At 46.1% G+C, this 16,726-nt stretch overlaps 1 protein-coding gene across 3 annotated transcripts in view; it reads right to left on the bottom strand.

Annotated features, from left to right (window-relative positions):
• Window positions 1–5,662, bottom strand: part of SLC16A14 (solute carrier family 16 member 14) — a 42,244-nt gene extending 36,582 nt beyond the window's left edge. The window contains exon 1 of one of the 3 annotated variants that reach the window (XM_075570209.1): window positions 5,382–5,662. The gene's annotated coding sequence lies outside the window, so the exon portion shown is untranslated. Of the gene's footprint in view, window positions 1–4,756; window positions 4,907–5,381 lie in introns of those variants that run through there. The other 2 variants (XM_075570210.1, XM_075570214.1) reach the window with 2 other exon arrangements.
• Between the last annotated feature and the right edge of the window lie 11,064 nt (window positions 5,663–16,726).

The following is a 16,726-nucleotide window of genomic DNA, read 5'->3' on the forward strand; positions in this document are numbered from 1 at the left end:
TGACGTCACAGATGCGCGCGCGTGCATTGCAGTGCGCTGGTATAATCGAGCCTTAACCACTTCTGGGCAGCAGGTGGCGCTGCAGAGCTCACCATAGCTGCTCATCTTTACCTCTCCCGGTTCCTTGTGTGTGTCCGTGTATGTATGTGTTGGTGTGTGTCTGTGTTGCTAAGTGTATGTGTGTGTCTATGTGTGTGTGTCTGTATTGGTAAGTGTTTGTGTGTATGTCTGTTGCTAAGTGTGTGTGTGTGTGTGAGTGTGTGTGTGTTTATAAGTGTGTGTTGGTAAGTGTGTGTATTTGTAATGCATGTGTGTTTCATGCCTTATGTGCATATATATGTTGTATATTTAGTGTTTTTATATGTTGAAAATAAATGTGTATTTGTATATGGTGTGTGTGTGTGTTACACGAATGTTGCATGTTTGGTATGTCTGTGTATATGGTGTAGTAGTGGATGGGGTGGAGAGAGGATGGGGGGAAGGGGGGAGAGAGGATGGGGGAAGGGATAGGATGGGGAGGAGAGAGGATGTGGGCGAGGATTGGGCGGACAGGGAGGATAGACGATGGGGGGGGGAGTGAGGATGGGGGGAGGAAGAGAGTGAATATGGGAGGAGGTAGAGCGTGAGGATGGGGGAGGTAGAGAGTGAGGATAGGGGAGGGACAGAGTGAGGATGGTGGGAGGGAGAGAGTGAGGATGGGGGGAGGGAGAGAGTGAGGATGGGGGAGGGAGAGAGTGAGGATAGGGGAGGGAGAGAGTGAGGATGGGGGGAGGTAGAGAGTGGGGATGGGGGGAGGTAGAGAGTGAGGATGGGGAGGGAGAAAGTGAGGATGGGGAGACGGAGGAAGTGAGGATGGGGGAGGGAGGTAGTGAGGATGGGGAGGGAGAGAGTGAGGGTGGGGGGATGGATAGAGTGAGGATGGGGGGAGGGAGAGAGTGGGGATAGGGGGAGGTAGAGAGTGAGGATGGGGGGATGGATAGAGTGAGGATGGGAGGGAGAGAGTGGGGATAGGGGGAGGTAGAGAGTGAGGATGGGAGAGGGAGAGAGTGAGGATGGGGAGGGAGAGAGTGAGGATGGGGGGAGGGAGAGAGTGAGATGGGGGGAGGGAGAGAGTGAGGATGGGGGGAGGTAGAGAGTGAGGATGGGGGGAGGTAGAGAGTGAGGATGGGGGGATGGATAGAGTGAGGATGGGGGGAGGGAGAGAGTGGGGATAGGGGGAGGTAGAGAGTGAGGATGGGGGAGGGAGAGCGTGAAGATAGGGGAGGGAGAGAGTGAGGAAAGCAACAAAAAAAAGGGGGGGGGGGCGCATGTGTCCCGGTTTTTTACATTTGAAATCTGGTCACCCTAAGGAGGGGGAGATCTGATGATGATGATGATGATGACGAGGGGGGGGGAGAGCTTATGATGAGGAGGAGGGGAGATGATGAGGAGATGAGATGTGGGGAGAGATGATGATGAGGGGGGAGAGATGATGAGGGGGGGAGAGATAATGATGAGGGGGACGGAGGAGGGGGGGGGAGAAAGGAGGAGGGGAGTTGAGGACGGGGAGAGAGAAGATGAGGAGGGGGAGAAAAGAGATGAGGCATGGGAGAGATGAGGAGGGGGAGAGATGATGAGGGGAGGGGAGAAATGAGGAGGAGGGGAGAAATGAGGAGGAGGACGGGCGAGGAGGAGGAGAGATGATGAGGAGGGGGGCAAGATGATGATGGGGAGGGGGAGAGATGAGGAGGGGGATAAATGAGGAGGAGGAGGGGGAGAAATGAGGAGGGGGAGATGAGGAGGAGGAGGGGGAGAGATGAGGAGAAGAGATGAGATAAGGGGAGGGGGAGAGATGAGAAGGGAGGGGGAGAGATGAGGAGGAAGGGAGGGAGAGATGAGGAGGAGGGGCAAGATGATGATGGGGAGGGGGAGAAATGGGGAGGGGGAGAAATGAGGAGGAGGAGGGGGCGAAATGAGGAGGAGGGGGAGAAATGAGGAGGAGGGGGAGAAATGAGGAGGATGGGGAGTGATGAGGAGAAGGGGAGATGAGGAGGAGGGGGATAGATGAGGAGGAGGGGGATAGATGAGGAGGAGGGGGAGGAGGAGAGATGATGAGGGTGCAAGATGATGATGGGGAGGGGGAGAGATGATCACGAGGAGGGATGGGGAGAGATAGGGTTGATGAGATAGAGGCTGGAGGGGGGGAGGAAGAAAAAATTGCAGTCAGTATTAACATTAATGGGGCCCTGAAATGTTTTTGCCCGGGGGCCCGCGCATGTCTAGCTGCGCCACTGATTACAAATAAAGGATTTCAGAGGCAGAGTAGCTCCTGTGGGGAAGGGCCGATTTGCATGTGGGGAAAGAAGGACAGAGGCTGATGACAGCTCCCAGCCAAGGCTTTGTCTGCAAGAAATGTCCATGAACCTTTCACAACAGAGGCAGATGTGCAACGTCAGCCCATAGCTGCCAGGGAACCTCCCACTGCACAGAAGATATGAATACACACTCACTGTCCATGCAGAATAACAGGTATTGCAATTGTATATTCATATACAGGTCCCTGTTGACCTAAAGTTACCTCATTGGAAGGGGACGCCTCTCCTGTGACATCACACATCTCAGTGGTGATACAAGGTTTTCCAGTAACATTTTATTATTTTAGTTCCTGCATTTCACTTGTCTGGGTCACTGGAGCAGAAGAGCTGTGGCACAGTACGCACACGTATACATTTATATACACAACACATATATGTATATGAGAGATGTGTATATATATATATTCCCAGTAAAATCAACCCCACACTGATGAGACCCATCAAGGTCGAAACAGCTGTCTGTGGGTGGTTTTCTGGGTATGCACCTTAACCCTGGCTGTGCTCAAAGCTGTGACCATGCAGCAAGCTTAAGCCTATAGGGAACCATGTTAAAAATGGTTATTGAGGCAAAAAGTGACACTGTGTGCTCATTTGCATGTCATTTCCCAGAATCCCTTGCTGCAGTGGAAGTGCTGTATGCTGGGTGATAATGGGGAAAGGCGGGGTTGCAGACCTGCCTAAGACATGCAGATGAGCATACAGTTGTATTTGCATATATATATATATATATATATATATATATATATATATATATATATAAATCACAGCTTTCACTCAATGTACTGGTTCATATAGACAGGTGCTAGTCTCAAATAATAGAAATACAACATTACCATTCTCTCGTCCGGTAAAGAAAGACGGCACTCGGTTCAGTAATCAAGAAAATCTGTATTGGGCATCTGAATAGAAAAGATAAGTCACCCAATGCGAAGTTTCGGTCCTATTGCACCCCCTTGAGAAAGGTCCTATTCCAGGACCGAAACTTCGCATTGGGTGATTTATCATTTCTATTCAGATGCCCAATACAGATTTTCTTGATTACTTAACCGAGTGCCGTCTTTCTTTACCGGACGAGAGAATGGTAATGTTGTGTATATATATATATGGGTAAAAAAAAAGTGACAAAAACCCTACACAGCAAAGCATATAGCAAATGTAAATATACTGTATGCTCATTTGCATGTCTTAGACAGGTCTGCAACCCCGCCTTTCATTCTTATCACCCAGCACACAGCACTTCCACTGCAGCAAGGGATTCTGATGCCCATCCGCATTGCTTCATTGCATAGCCAGTTACCCAACCCCACACTGATGAGACCCATTAAGGTCGAAACAGCTGTCTGTGGGTGGGTTTTCTGGCTATGCATCTTAACCCTGGCTGTGCTCAAAGCTGTGACCATGCAGCAAGCTTAAGCCTATAGGGAACCATGTTAAAATAGTTTTGAAGCAAAAGGTGACACTGTGTCCATTTGCATGTCATTTCCCAGAACCCCTTGCTGCAGTGGAAGTGCTGTGTGCTGGGTGATAATGGTGAAAGGCGGGGTTGCACACCTGTCTAAGACATGCACATGAGCACACAGGAATATTTATTTATTTATAAAAATATTTTACCAGGAAGTAATACATTGAGAGTTACCTCTCGTTTTCAAGTATGTCCCGGGCACAGAGTAAAACAAAATAATACATGGTTACAAATACAGTTACATAAATGAACAAGGTATACATTATATACAAGACATTGCATGCACAGTTAAAGAAAATATATATTATGAGCGTATGAAACAGTTACAGACCAGATTAAAGTGTGAGACAGCCTTAGATTTGAAAGAACTTAAGCTGGTGGTGGATATGAGAGTCTCTGGTAGGTTGTTCCAGTTTTGGGGTGCACGGAAGGAGAAGGAGGAACGTCCGGATACTTTGTTGAGTCTTTCCATTTGATATATATATATATGTATAATCAGAAACAGGGCACACACAATACAAAATAAAAAATAAAGGTAAAGGGAGGGTGCATACTGTCCAAAAAAATACAGAAAAATGAAAAAAGGGACAGGCACTCATATGCAAAAAAGTGACATTTATTGACTCAACGTTTCGGGGGACCGAAACGTTGAGTCAATAAATGTCACTTTTTTCCTTTTTTTTTATATATATATATGTGTGTGTGTGTGTGTGTGTGTATATATATGTATACAGACATATAAGTACACTAATATATACACACAAAAGCATTCACCCTTATTTATGTGACCATGCGTATATGCAAGAATACATGCACACACACACAGATATGTACATACATATATGGCATATACATACACGTATAACCAGGGTTGCCACCACTGCGTGTTTGACCTGGAGACTACGGGTTTCGGCCATGTATCTCCGGGCTATGGGTTTACCTGTCAAATCTCCGAGCGGCGGTGGCTGCAGCCATGCAGGGTCCCGTCACCATGGCTTCGCAGCGTCAAATGGCGGCACGTTGCCATGACGACAGGACGTCCCGTGACACCTCAGCGCCATAATGCTTCCCATTGTCATGGCAGCTTGACACCACATGGCGCCGCGACGTTACGTGACATCACGGTGTCACGGCAACGCGGAACCGTTTGATGTCGCAGAGCCACGTTCACAGGACCTTGTAGGAGGAGATGCCGCCGGAGAAGGTAAGTCTTCAATAGAAGGTGGCAACCCTGCGTACAACACATACACAAATACACCTATTTGTAAAAAGCACACGGGCATACATACACACAATTACAAACAGACACACACCAGCACACGTACAGACACACACAAACACACATTTTGTGCACATCACTTCCAACAACTCCCTCACATCTTATTTCCACCTGAAAATGAGTAAAACCGCCAGTACAAACATGAAACAAGACAGGCAGGATCCTTAGAGTGTGAGCTCTTCGGGGCAGGATCGCCTCATGTCGTCATTTACTTACAATTGCCTGTACTTTTTGTCGTCATTTTGCACAGCGCTGCTGGCGCTCTAGAAATAAAAATCATGCATACCTGGCCCCCAGCTCCCCCTCCTGAAGCCTCAGAGATCCCAGCTCTGTCCTCCTGGAGTTTCAACCCCTTCTCCATGAAGTATTTGCTCTACGTGTCCCCACACCTCGTCTCCCCATGGGATGCTCTATTACCGTGGGCCATGATGGGCAGGAGGATGGAGAAGGGACAAGCTTCAGGTCGACACAGTCCTTCCTCATCCCCGGCTCTGTTGTTATTGTACAGTAGAGTGGTACGGTTTGAAATCTCTACTCTTTCATTCCCATACCGGCTAATTCTGGTTCAGGGGAAGGAAAAAAATAGAAAGCAGTTTTGCAAACACCTCACAAGCACACTCTTGTGGCAGGATGGAGCGTCAGTCTTCTGCAGAAGAGCCAGGCAGCCTGGCACCAAAACGGAATGGCAGGTGCTGAGACGGGGATCTCACCTTTCGCTTGTCCGAAGGTCGAGCACAGGTGCTGCTGATAGCAGCATCTTAGGGCCAGGTCTACTTTGCAAAGCGATGATACATGGCACAAACGTTTTACTTATTACTTGGGAAGAACCGTGCACTCCATGCGATTACATTATGTTTTCATTATGTTTTAAATAGCATAGCAGTGAAACGATCACATTTCTATATTAGTATTAATAATATGTAAAAAAAAAATATATATTATATATATATTATAATAAAAATGTTTTATAATTATAAATATATATATATATATATATACTGTACACACACACACACACACACACACACACACACACACACACACACACACACACACAGATATAGCAGACGTTATTGATCCTGTTAACACAGGTGTACATACACATATACACACACATACTCTTACATCACTAACATTCAGGGACCATTTAACACCTTAAGTCATAAATCGCATACTGCACAGGGGGGAGGGATCGGCTTCAGTCACATATAACATTCCAAGATGCACTGTTTTTAAGTAAAAACCTTTCTTGCTTTATCCATTGTAACTATATATATATACATATATATATATATATATATCTATAGATATATCTATATATAGATATATAGATATAGAGGTATCTGTATCGTGTTAGCCAAGCTGATGAAATGCTATTATTTGTGTGAGCTTTCCAGATACACTGATCTCTTCTTCGTGCGAGGTTACAATTGATTAAGCCAAGAAATGTACTTTCAAACAGGACAGCTACAGTAGGAATGTGATCTCTGTGGGTGAAGCCTATCCCTCCACCCTGTGCAGAATGCGATTTATAACTTAAGGTGTTAAATGGTCCCTGAATGTTTGTGATGTTAGAGTTAGACTAAACGTGTGTGTGGGTGTATATGTGTGTGTGTGTATATCCACATATATATGCACACACATATTGCTCGGAAAGTTATTTCTGCTATTTAAATATATTTTAAAAATGTATGTACATGTAAAGTAAAATGTACAATTTACAAGCTTGCTTCTTGGCTGTTGAACTATAGGGGAAGAAGTGGTAATGTACAGTATATATTTTTAAATGTGTGTGACTTCCAACTTTTTTTCTTAAAAGTCACCGGGGACAAAAAAAATGGCGTAATTTGACAAAAAGTCAGTTTTCCACCTTACCGTGTCCCCTCGGGCAGCAAAAGGATTCAACAGACGAGATTGAAAGAAGATGAAGCCGGAATTAATAACACTGTAACTCCTCCTTTTTAGATGTATCGATATGAGGGTAACATACTGATAATAAAAATGACTATAAGTTGATATTGACATTATTTGTCAGTCAACCACTGGAGCCAATAACGGCTTAGGGACTGTTAGTGACGCAGTATAGGATGTGGGAGCCTCATAGAAGGCAGATCCCAGCACTCATATCTCACTAGTCGTCTCCCATCCCAGTGATAGCAGCTTCACCCTCATCTTAGTCCCTACTCCCATCTCTGAGGCTCAGTGATAGACGGAAGTAAGGACGCTTTATATATTTTAAAATATAATTGAACACACCTTTAACTTGTGATAATTGTTTAAATGAATGTAATAAATGTTCCAAGCTAAATACTTTCCAACTGATTTTTTTGTTTTTAACATTCATGTAAAAAGGTAGTGTCTTTCCCTATTTCACACCACGAACATTGAGCGTCTCGATAAAGGTTGGTACCCCGAAAAAGAAATGTTTTTTTTTATTGTCCAGCCCTCCACCTTACTCTAAACAAATACATCATTTAATTAAAGCCAAACCAGGGCTAGAGTGAGAAAAGTTTAGTCAAATATTGGCAGGGACTCTGCGTGTTTTGAGGAAAAATAATTTAACAGCCTGAAAATGAACTTTTATCAAAATAGTCCCGAGTATTTCGCTTTATTTCCAATCTCCGACCTCCTTCCTCTTGGAGAAAATAGAACTAGGAGCCAAGGTCTACTCTGCACGCATACAATGCTGATTTTGTGTTATCCGACAATAGTTTTTGCAATTAGTATTTGAAGAGATCAGATAATAGTATTTTTGGTGGGTCCATTAATATTTGTTTTGGGCTCTGTTCTCTAATCAGCAGAATCTGTACTAAAATTGCTAACAGTCCGGTATTCCAGCCACTCTACGCTCCCTGTGAATAACACACGTTGGGGGTTTGAAGCTACACAATGGGAAATGTCATACTTCTGAAAATGTTTTTGTGCCGTGAAAGGTTTTTTGCTGACACTTCTATAATGTGGAGACTTGACAATGTGACGATAACAGCGTGAAAGCTGCGAGGTGTCCCACTGTACCCCTATCGCAGATTTGAAACGGCATAGTTACATAGTAGATGAGGTATATGCATCCATCAAGTTCAACCTATGTTAAATTTAGACGACGGATACTTTATCCTATATCCGTACTTACAGTGTATTCATCCAGAGGAAGGCAAACAAAAGCCCCAGTGAAACATCATCTAATGATATCTCATAAGGGGAAAAATAAATTCCTTCCTGACTCCAATCAGGCCCAGACAGAGAGAGTTGGTCTGTTTTAGGATGTACAGTACAGATGAAGCCAGGCTCAGTGTTCCCGGTGCCAGGGGAGAACGTAATCCAGATCCTACGGCTTACCCTAACAGTGACAAATTCTCTGTGGGGGGTTCTTTTCGGCAGAATGGACCCTCCGCAGACAGCCACAGCTTTTACAGCCATATCATTTTATCTGTTCTTCCCGCGGCTCAGGTCCATAAGCCTGGCTACACCTGTAAGCAGTTGTGTGCTATAATGTGTCCTAATCACATTGAGGTTCTAATGTAAATATTCTCCAATAGTTTGATTGGGACCTATTTCCAATTGGTTGGTTTGCTATCTGCAGGTGAATAATAGGGGATTCTCATTGAGGTTCTATAATGCACTTGGAAGGACTGGTCTGAGTTCTATTGTTGCTACCTTAGAAGGGGCCGAGCCTGGTTTAAATCCCAATATTAATAACGTGTGACCTTGTGTCAGGGTCATGTACAAACGTTCAACGGTATCAAATTCTCCAGCAAATTAGTTGACATTTTTCAGACCAGATTGTGTGCTAACTTTACACTTTATGTTGCTGTTTTCTTTTGTTTGGTAGAGTTAGGCTAATTACAAACTGTCCTCACCTGAGTGGTCTGTCCTTTTTGTCTTTAATTGATTTGTATGCCATATAATAACCAGTACACTGAGCTCATTCTGGGAGTTTGCTCGCTACTCCGCGTGCCAACTGTTTTTCTGAGGGCGTAAACCAGCAGGACTGGGAATGCAGAAGAAGTTGCACACAGCATTGACAAAAGCGTATACATCTGCTGCAATGTTTGGTGTTGTCCAGTGCAGTGGATGGAAGGCAGTACTGTTGCGTGAGACATTCTAGAGGTTCAGGTACTGTCCCATCTGCAGGCACTTCTCTATGTTGTAGGAGGAGATTGCCAGGCTGAAGGTGGAATAAGACTGGTCTATTGTATCGTCCTACCTGAAACAGGCACCACCGCAGAGGCCTCCGCAGGAGGAGGGCAGTCTGGATCACTGTGGGGTCTGGCAGGGTGAAGGTTGTAGATCGCAGCTAGATCCCTGCAATCTGCGTGATTGTACAACTCCTATGCTGCACTATCAGGGCAGAACTGCACCACAGAGGCACCTACTGCAGGGAAGAAGGAGCAGGTGGGTATTCTGCAGCTAATAGGAAGGAAACAGTGTGGAAAATGGGATCCCAGAAAAGGAGGAAACTCGTCTTGGAAGATACCATTTTAAGAGGTATAGATTTGGGAGCAGGTAGTGAGGGGAAGAGGAAGGTATGGTGCCTACCTAGAGCTATAGCTCAGAGGGACAGGAAGCTCATTCTGGGAATTGTTAAGGCAGCAAGCTAGGAGAGAGAGGTAGATGTCATTGTCCACCTTAGACATAGTGACCTGGCTAAGAATGAGGTTAGGACAGTGTAGGAGGAGTTTAGGGAGTTAGGGACAGCTCAGGCATGTACTGTAGCATCCTCAGTGTCTTTTTCAGAGGTATTGACAGTATATAGGGGTGGGGAAGGTAGGACTCTTCACACAAGAGACTTTAATATGTAGTAGAAGAAGTGGTGTAAAGAAGTGGGATTTGTATTTATTAGACATAGCTGTTCTACCTCCACATAAATAGGTCTATATAAAAGAGATGATCTGCATGCATCTTGGAGGGGAACCAGAGTACTCAGCAAGCAGTACAGAGGCTTCATTAGCAAGTATTTATACCGGGATCATATGATTGAGCAAAACAAGGAGGTAAAATAAATTGTCATTTATTTCAGGAAAAGAAAAACACACAATGTTACACAATTTACACTAAAAATACACTTACTTTGGAAATCTGAAATAACACAAACTGCCTCTCCTAGTTGCAAATCAAACAGCAAAATAATCCGGGCAGCTTTTCCTTCAAGTAGCCTCTGAGAATCTTAGATGACTTACTCAGAGCTTGGAATTCTTGGAACACATTGAATCACACCTCTGGGATGGTGACTAGCTGTCTTATACACTTTGGGACAGGCAGTCCCACCGACCCCTGGCGTGGGAATTTAATCGCTGACCAATTACACACCTTGCCAGGTTTGTGAAAGCTGGCACCTATGGCTTCAGAAAAGTAAGAGGGCATGTGTGCAGATCGCCATCTTGCTCACTTACTATTCTAAGCCCCCACAGGCTCAATGCCTGAAAGTCTGGGGCAGGTGACAACAGGCCAGGACAGCTCTTCCTTTACCCCTCCTTGCTATCAAATGGTTTAACACTTCTATATCCTGCATTGCCTTTGAAGCTTAGAGGGCGGATTAACCACTCTGTCTCCCATGCAAATGGATTTTTATCTATACTGAATGACCCCCTTTGAACATTACTTTAATAAAAATATAAACCTTGGGGACTTTCATATTTACCCCACAGTTCATTCACGTAATGTAAACCTTTAATAAAATATACTTTTCCCTGTGTCTGATGTTTTGTTTAAAACTGTATAAATTTCTCTCTCTGGTGTCAGGGATAGAATAAGATGAATATACTCCCACATCCTAGTAACCTTATACCTGGCCACACTATAGAAACTAGCTTTAATGTTTTACACACAATACTAGACCTTATAGCTTTATAACTTAGCTGGACATCTACCTGGGCAACCCCCCTTATACTAGAGACCCCGTGTAGGTTGCAGGGATACATTAACCCCTCATGTCCCATTTACTTGTCCAGTCTGTGCTGAAGCAGGAACCCTGGTGGTGAGCCGCAATAACGTTCCCAGGATTAGAGTTTGACCAGAGCAATGTGCTTTAACATACCTGAGAATCTCACTTGATTCCCGGATAGGTTTTTGGGGTATCCTATAACTCTGGACCCCCGATACCTAGCCACATTCTGTAAAGACTTTCTCCGACAAACCCACCCTGAAACTTACCGCCTAGAAATCTCCTGGTCCTAGCACCTTGGGAAAGGAACAAACATAAACAATCTTTATTGTTGCATAATTTGCACACAGTCACAGCAATGCATATACGACAGCCAGGTCCAAGAGCTGACACTCTAGGACCTCAAAACACGGATCAGGGGTAACCAAGTGGGCTTAACCTTTATTAGTGAGCCTGGTTAACCCATTCACCGTCACTCAGGATTAGGAAACGCAGTAACAAAAACCGTCGCGCAATGTGTACAAATGCTTGTCGTTTGGGAAATACAATCCCAGAACTAATTGCAATAATGATAAGGGAGAACTTGGATATTGAGGCTATTACTGAGACATGGTACAATGAAAGTCAGCACCGGGACATAGCTATACTAAGTTACACTGTATTTAGAAAAGACACGGAAGGTAGGAACGGAGGAGGAGTTTCCCTTTATGTGAAGAACAACATAAAGTTGACTTCAGTATAAGGTACTGGAGAAACGGAATGCATCGGTTGGCCACGGCCGTTTAGCCGTGACCACACCTCCGCCGCCACATAAATGTCACCACCGGGAGAAGTCACCGCCGTGACATCTCGCCGCTCTCGATGATGCAATCTTTAAATATCCCTCCCCACTCCGAAGACAGCGACGGCCCCGCCGTGGGACATCTTTAAATGTCCCATGCCGCTCCGAGGACATCGAAAGATGTCGTGTCGGTCCGCGCTCCGTCGGGTCATCTTTAAATGTGGTCGGAGCGGCGAAGGACATTTAAAGATGGCTTTGACACTCTTCAATCTGCCAGATGTGGACTGGCATGTGTCTCTTGCAGGTTCAGGCACTATCGGGGACTGGATTCCTTCCAAGAGGCATCTCCCAAGCAATTGGTGGGAGAGGCAATTCGCAATAAAGTAATCCTGGACTTAATACTTACCAATGGGAACAGAGTATCAGATATAGTTGTTGGTACGATCTTGGGTTCCAGTGAATCAGTGTGGTTTAGTATAAAGACAGAGGCTGAGGCATACCACACACAAACTAAGGTTTGGGATTTGATGAGGGCTGACTTTTCAGATATTAGAAATTATTTAAGGGATTCTTTGGCAGGGTGGAGGTATTTGAGTGAAGTGCTGGAGCGGTGGGAAAAACTAAAAGATACAATACTAAAAGCAACAGACCTTTGTGTGAGGCAGGTTAGTACAGTGGTGGGATGAAAAAAATGTAACAACCGGTTCTTACCTGGACGGCGGGCGGCGGCATCTAGCAGCGTCTCCCGGCATCTATTTCTCTGCAAAGCCTCTAAAAATGGCTGCACGGTATCACATGGTGCCGCGTTGCCATGACAACGGACGCCGTGTAATGTCGTGGCGTTACGTAGTGTCTTGTTGCCATAGCAATGAACATCACGTGATGCGGCTATGTCACGTGGCATTCCCGTTGACACGGCAATGGGGCACCATTTGGCGCCGTGTGACGGGCCCATATTGAGAGGCTTTGCAGGTAAATAGATGCCGGAAGATGCTGTTAGACGCTTCCGTTTGCCACCCGCGAATGAAGGTAAGACAGTCACAATTAAGCACCAGTCCGGCGAACTTGTGAAATCTTAGTAACAGGTTCGGACGAACCGGCAGAATCCCACCACTGGGTTAGTACAAATACAAGAAAAAGAAAGCCAACATGGTTTTCAAAATGAGGTGGTGGGTATTGTAAAAGCTAAAACGACAGCTTTTACAAAATATAAGCATCCTCAGAGGGAGGAGGATAAAGAACTAGATCAGGCTAAGCAGAAGGAGGCCAAGCAAATAGTCTGATGTAAATAGCCCCAAGCAGCACTGAAAATAGCTGTCAGTAAAGAAGGGGACAAAACCTTTTTTAGGTATATAAATGTAATAAGAAAAACAAAGAAGGAATAGTAAGATTAGAGACAGAAGGGAATGGTCTTGTTGAGGGAGAAAAGGACCACCGTAATAATTATTTTTGCTCAGTCTTCACAGCTGAAGGTGAAGGGGAGGGACTACAATTGGGAAACAGGAACATAAATAGAAAATAATTAGACACAAGTCCATTTACAAAGGTGAAAGTACTACTTTAAAAACTGAAAGTGGACAAGTCAATGGGGGCAGATGGGATACATCCATGTATATTAAAAGAGCTTAGGGGTGTGCTGACTATTAACAGATCTATTTACCCAGTCACTATTCATAGGTGTGGTTCCAGACGGCGAGCAGAACAAACGTAGCCCCACTTCCCAAATGTGGAAGTAGGGAAGAGACCCGTAACTACAGGCCAGTGAGCCTGACACCTGTAGGGGGGAAATAAATGGAAACATTGCTGAAAGATATAATTGTTGACTGTCTAAAGTTCAACAACCTATAGTGTACGAGATCCCTGGCAGCATGGGTTTACCAGCATGGGTTTACCAGCATGGGTTTACCAGCATGGGTTTACCAGCATGGGTTGGAGGAGATCGTGTCAAACAAATCTCATACATTTTTCTGACTGGGTGACGAAGCTCAGGGTGGAGCAGTAGATGGAGCTTACCCAGATTTTAGTAAGGTATTATAAACTGTCGCACAAGACTGATGAACACGTTGCAGTGCTGTGGGAATGGACTCTAAGGTGGTGAAGTGGATAAGACATTGGGTGAAGGATAGGCGACAGAGATTTGTGGTAATGGGAGTACATTCAGAGGAGGGGAAGGTGACTAATGGAGCACCCCAGGGATCTGTACTGGAAATGGTGCTCTTTAATATATTTATTCGTGACATTACAAATGGTTTGGAGTGGAAAGTATGCATGTTGGCATGGGACATCAAGATCTGCACCCAGGTTGACACTCTGGGGGGGGGGGTTAAACAAAATAATGAATGGGGGTTATTCCTCCTGAATTATGGGCCTATCACTTATCATCCTACCTATAACACTTCTCCATGCTGCACCCCCTCTCTGGTATTCCCTACCACGTACTATCGGACCCCTCCAGATTTGAGACATTTATAAACTCCCTGAAAACTCACCGTTTCAAGGAAGCCTATCTGACATACCCCTAACATATGTCCCCCCCTCACTCCCACTTCCCCCTTCAACCCCATGGAGACCATCTGTGCCACTGTATCAATCCCCATGTAACACCCCCTAAATTCCCCACCCTTAAAATTGAATGGGATCAGCTGCTAGGCTGGACCATACTCCAGGGTCAAAGAACAAAGTAAACTGATTCTGTTTACTGCACTCGAGAAACCTTTAGAACCAATAAGTAATGTGTAACTAAATGATATATGTATGTAATGTGAGGTATGTGTAAAGCAGCAATACTACATTTCCCCCATTTCATCTTTTCTTTTATATGTAAAACATATAACAATGTATAATTCTACATCATTAGCTAAGCTGCAAATTGTTTGGTGCTCCTGTTATAAACCTGTAAAAATCTGATTGTGTGGCTAACTATATGGCCGTCTTTTAGTTCCACTCTATCCTTCAGTCAATGTAACTCAGAAGCTACAAAGACGCTCTGGTTATGAGTCTGAGCAGCTTCGGTGAAGTCAGACCAGTTATAGGAAGTAGGCCCAGAGCGAGAACCAGGGCACAGGTAACGAAGGCCCGTGACATGGGCCCATGGGAAGATCCTGGCATAGATAGAGCTTTTGAGATAGGTTTAGTGAGGTTGGCCCACAGAGTGCAGCCTAACGAGACCCCGGACTGATAGATCACCCTAAGAGGGGGGTGGACCTCAACTTTCCCCATCCGACCAACCCCGTTCAGTGGACACCCCGCCCACAAGGTCCCAAACAATCTTGCAGCTGCCTTTTCCTCCCCGCTTTTTTGTTCCTCTTAACTCCCCCTCCCCCCCTCTACAGAATGTAAATAGTAAAAAAAAGTTAAAAAGTTGAAACTTCTTTGTCTTTTGTCACTGTTTTGTCACAGAAATTGTAATTGTGATGTTTTAAATTAATTAAAACACAATTTCTGGTCCTGGATGCCACCATTGATAAAACGCCCCTTAAACCAATGTAGCCCCGAGGTGAAATTTGAATCCCTGGCCCCTCTCCGCGAGTGCCGTGAGGTAGCGGGTGCCGCCGGAGGCTGCGACGGACCCGCCGGCACTTCGCGAGGGTGGGGGCCAGAGCAGGGAGCAGATCGCGCTTGTGGTTGCCGGGGACGCGATCGGGCCGTCGCTAGGGCCGCGATCGCGTTGCCACCGGCTCGGCGGCTAGAAGAGAGTGCGCCGCCATTGCGCGTAGGTTCGCGCATGCGCAGGAGGCGGCCAGCGCGCGATAGGACTCCAGGGCTAGGGAGAGATCGCGCGAGAGTAGGGAAGAGGACAGTAAGGTTGCGGCGGCCATTAGGGGTTCGCGCATGCGCAGGGGAAGCGCGCACGCGGCCCCAATGCTTAGACAGCCCCCTGGGAACTACAATTCCCAGGAGGCTTAGGGAGATAGGCATCAGGTGCCTGAGTGTGGCCAATAGGGCTGGAGGAAGCTCAGCCCGGGAAGATAGATACATTTCCCGGGCTTTGCTGCGTCAGTCTGCACGAGGAGTAGGAAGGAGTAGGAAGGGTGCAGGGAGCTCGTGGCTCCTGCATCAGGTAAGGGTTCTCCCTAGATTCCCAGGCAGGCCCCAATTCCCGGGAAGGGCAGGGGGTAACTGAAGAGGGATGCCTTAGCTAGGGAGGTGACCCTTGGGTGTGAAAGGTGCAGGTTTGGCAGTGCCACAGCGGAGAGGGCTGTGGGCACTGTCAAAGAGGCACAGTGTGCAAGCAGTGGATTTGCTGCGGGATCCAGGTGGCTGTGTGTGATTGCAGCTGTCTGTGTGTGTGTCGCTGCATGTGCTGGGCGCAGTGCGTGCAGTGTGTGTGAAGTGTGTGTGAATCCCTGCAGGCTGACAGTGTGAGCTGAGTGTTGGCTGCAGGTGCGTTAGGCTGTTAGGACTAGCAGTTACAGTTGAGACTGGGTAGCTAGGGGAAGGGGGGCAGGTTATTGTCCACAGGCCCTAGGAGTTTTCCCCAAGCCATCCCAGGTTGCGGTTCCTCAGGGACAGGCCCTAGGTTAGGGTTGCTGTCACTCTAAAAGTAGTTAGGCAGAAAGCTGATAGCGGCGGTTGCTGTTCCCATGCGGTTGGTGTTGCCGTGATCGGTTGCAGTTCCCGTGGAGCGGTGGGACCCTCGTTGGGGTCCACCGGCAGAGTACCTGGAAAGGATCAGACGGACGTCTGACCCTTTGAGAAGTGTGTTGCGGTCCCGAGCATCGGAGTGCTCGGAAGGTACTTCATTATTAAGTGCACCAACAGGCCTATTCACATAGTGACTGCGCAGTCACCCACGACCTCCGTAGGATTTACGAGACATTGGGTGTGGGGTGATCACAGGACACTGGGTGGGGAACACCAGACATTGGGCTGAGGTGATGCAGATAGAGCATCGGGTTATGTTATGTTATGCAATGTGTTATGGTATGTGATATGTGTTCTCAAGTAAAGTGTTAGTATTGTTTTATCT

Source organism: Ascaphus truei, chromosome 14 (assembly GCF_040206685.1).
Source record: "Ascaphus truei isolate aAscTru1 chromosome 14, aAscTru1.hap1, whole genome shotgun sequence".
NCBI classification, from domain to species: Eukaryota; Metazoa; Chordata; class Amphibia; order Anura; family Ascaphidae; genus Ascaphus; species Ascaphus truei.